This window comes from Monopterus albus, unplaced genomic scaffold (assembly GCF_001952655.1).
Source record: "Monopterus albus unplaced genomic scaffold, M_albus_1.0 scaffold43.1, whole genome shotgun sequence".
NCBI classification, from domain to species: Eukaryota; Metazoa; Chordata; class Actinopteri; order Synbranchiformes; family Synbranchidae; genus Monopterus; species Monopterus albus.
In genome coordinates this window covers 989,455-992,640 of record NW_018127923.1, presented here as the reverse complement: position 1 = coordinate 992,640, position 3,186 = coordinate 989,455, and positions in this window count along the sequence as shown.

The following is a 3,186-nucleotide window of genomic DNA, read 5'->3' as shown; positions in this document are numbered from 1 at the left end:
CACACACACACACACACACACACACACATACCTAGACTTTTCTTATAGGCTCTAGTTACTTTATAATCTTTAGTTACTTTTCAGTTCTCCATTGTCTTTCAGTTACGTTTCATATGTTTACCTTCCTTGCTTACACATGGTAAAACTGTACTGATGATTGACCAGAACTACTGAGCCTTGGTTACTTTAATACATTTATTTTCCTTGCATGTATAATTTCCAATTGTACTGATGAGAGTCAAGTGATACTGAAGTAGAAACTGACTACTTTAACTTCTGTGAAGTTAAAGTAGAATATAACAGGAGGTCCTGCTTTGTCATGTAATGGGATTGCACAGATGGGGGGTCTGCGGCGCAGAAGACCCATTGTTCAGCTGCCGCCTGGAAAGTCACATGGCAACACATACACAGCTGGTTTCGTGGGACCTTTGTTTGGGGCGGACCTAGCCCAAAGAGCATAAATGTAATGTGAAAACATGACTCGGGATTCAGAAGTTGGTTTTCCTGCGGGAGCTCTGGCTCTCTGAATCCAGCGCTGTGAGACTTTCTTGTAATCAGACTTTCAGTAAACTTTCTGTTGATTTTAAACAGTCCTCTCCTGTCGTCACTTCTCGTGCTCCAACAAAAGAATTGGGTTACTTTCTGACAAAGAGGTTAGAATCTAACAAATGGTGCCAGCTTTGCAGCTGCTCTATCGTTTAGCCAAAACATGAGGAAAAGTCAAGGTGCGTGACTGTTGTTTTCGTGGTGTGTATCTAAACAATTGGACATAACCTTACACATTAAGACAAATATTAAGACTAGCATTACAGTTGACCCTAAAAGCTCTTTTCCTGTAACCTTGGCGTGCCTGCAGTCCTCACTGCAGGCTGAATAGTTACAGCAAAGCTAGTCACCCTGTCTGCACTAAACATTTCTAGACAACAGATCTCTAATCCATATCTATCTAACTAAGAAATAACCTAACAGCGTTAAAAATGCATCTTTTCAAACAAGCTTTTAATGTTTAGCGCGTTCACTGATTTTCATCACCTTTAATAATTTATTTTTTAACTACTTTTAATATGTTAGTGTGTGTATTGGTCCTCTGGGCCACCACGGTTGAGGCCCCGGTGGGAGAGCCGGCCGGGTAGTAGTTGGCTTATATCAGACCTTGGATATCTATTTGGCTTCTGTTTGTCTATGAGTGTTCTTAACTGATATTGTATTACATTTTTATTGTTGTAGCACTTTGTGCTCTTGAGCTGGAAAGTGCGGTACAAATAAAGTTTATTATTATTATTATATATGCTGATAGGAACAGGTAGGAGCAGTTCTACTCCAAGTCCCTTCCAGATGTTCGAACTACACACCCTATCTCTAAGGGTAAGTCTGGCCACTCTACAAAGGAAGCTAATATCGGCTGCTTGTATATGTGATCTTATTCTTTCTGTCACTACCCACAGCTTGTGATCACAGGTGAGGGTTGAAGCGTAAACCGACTAGTAAAGTGAGAGTCTTGCCTTTCGGCTCAGCTACTTTTTCACCATGATGCTCTGGTACAACATCTGCATTATTGCTGATGCTTCTCCTATCCGCCTGTCAACCTCATGCTCGAGCTGACCCTAATTCATACAGTAAACAAAACCCAGAGATATTTAAATTCCTTCACTTGGGACAGCAACTTACTCCCAACCTAGAGGGAAAAGTCCATTTTCCAGCAGAGCACCATGGCCTCAGACTTGGAGGTGCTAACTCTCATCCACACTGCTTCACACTTGGCTGCAAACCACCCCACTGTGAGCTGGAGGTCACAGTCTGATGAAGCCAACAAAACCACATCATCGGCAAATAGCAGAAATGCAATTCTGTGGTCCCCAAACCAGACACTTTCCTTCTCCTGGCTGTGCCTTGAGATCCTGTCCATGAATATCACAAACAGGATCTGTGACAATGGGCAACTGGGAACATGTTGGAGTACTGACAGTGTGGCTGTTATTTTGATTATTATTACTATTTTTACTGTTGTGCTGGTATTATTGTTGTAAGGTTACTACTATGAAGCAAGTTTCCATGTCCTCATTTCTCATTGTCCTAGCTACTATTTTGTGTATAGCACACCTATCAGTCAAACTAAATTAACAGAATAAAACCTATCCCCCTTTTCTTTTTCCTTTCCTCTCTCTTTATAATCATTTACTGATTTAATGTTATTTATTTTTCTTTTATGAATATGTGTACACATATAGATATGTGTACACATACATATGTGTGTATGCATATTTATATATTGTATTTATATTACTGAAATTGCTTTAATCTAGCCACAGGGGTTGCAAGCCAGTGATTTCTGTGCTGGTCCCAAGCCCAGATAGAGAGGGTTGCGTCAGGAAGGGCATCCGGCATAAAACATGCCAAATTTAAACATGTCAATCATCAGTGTGAACTCCACACCAGATCGGTCAAGGCCCGGGTTAACAACAACCGCCACCAGTGCTGTTGACCTACAGGGTGCTGGTGGAAATTGGACTACTGTTGGTCAAAGAAGGAGAGGAGGTAGAAGGATTCATAGACAGAGAAAAGAGGAAAGGCAGGAGTATAGGTCTGAGAATAGGGACTCTTAACATTGGCACAATGACGGAAAGATAGAGAGCTGGCGGACATGATGGAGAGAAGGAAGGTAGATATACTCTGTGTGCAGGAGACCAGGTGGAAGGGTAGGAAATCACATAGCATTGGAGGGGTATACAAACTGTTTTATTATGGTGTGTGTTAGGGTGATTTTTATTTTATGCACTTAAGAATGGTTTATTTTATAGCACACATAAGTTTACATACTTATACGTCACTGTTGTGTTTATATAGTTATGAATATCACCCTATGTGTTCAGTGAACCACTGGTCAAATATTTGCTGTGTGAGTCACTGAAACACTAATGCAACATCATAAGTCTTGTCCACTAAATTACTGAATTTCATTAGATTTATGGCTGTAGCTAAGGGAGCTCATAGTTACTTATCGTTCCTCTGGACCGGTGGACCCAAAGGAGTCTTGGTACGGTAAGGCTCCAAGTTTATTAAAATAGATTAGACGTAGATGAGAAAGCTTCAAAGGGAAAACAGTTATGCACACACACGCACGCAGGCAAAACAGTTTTAATTAAGTGAAACGGAAAGCAATGCGTAATATGGAGCAGTTAGTTGAAA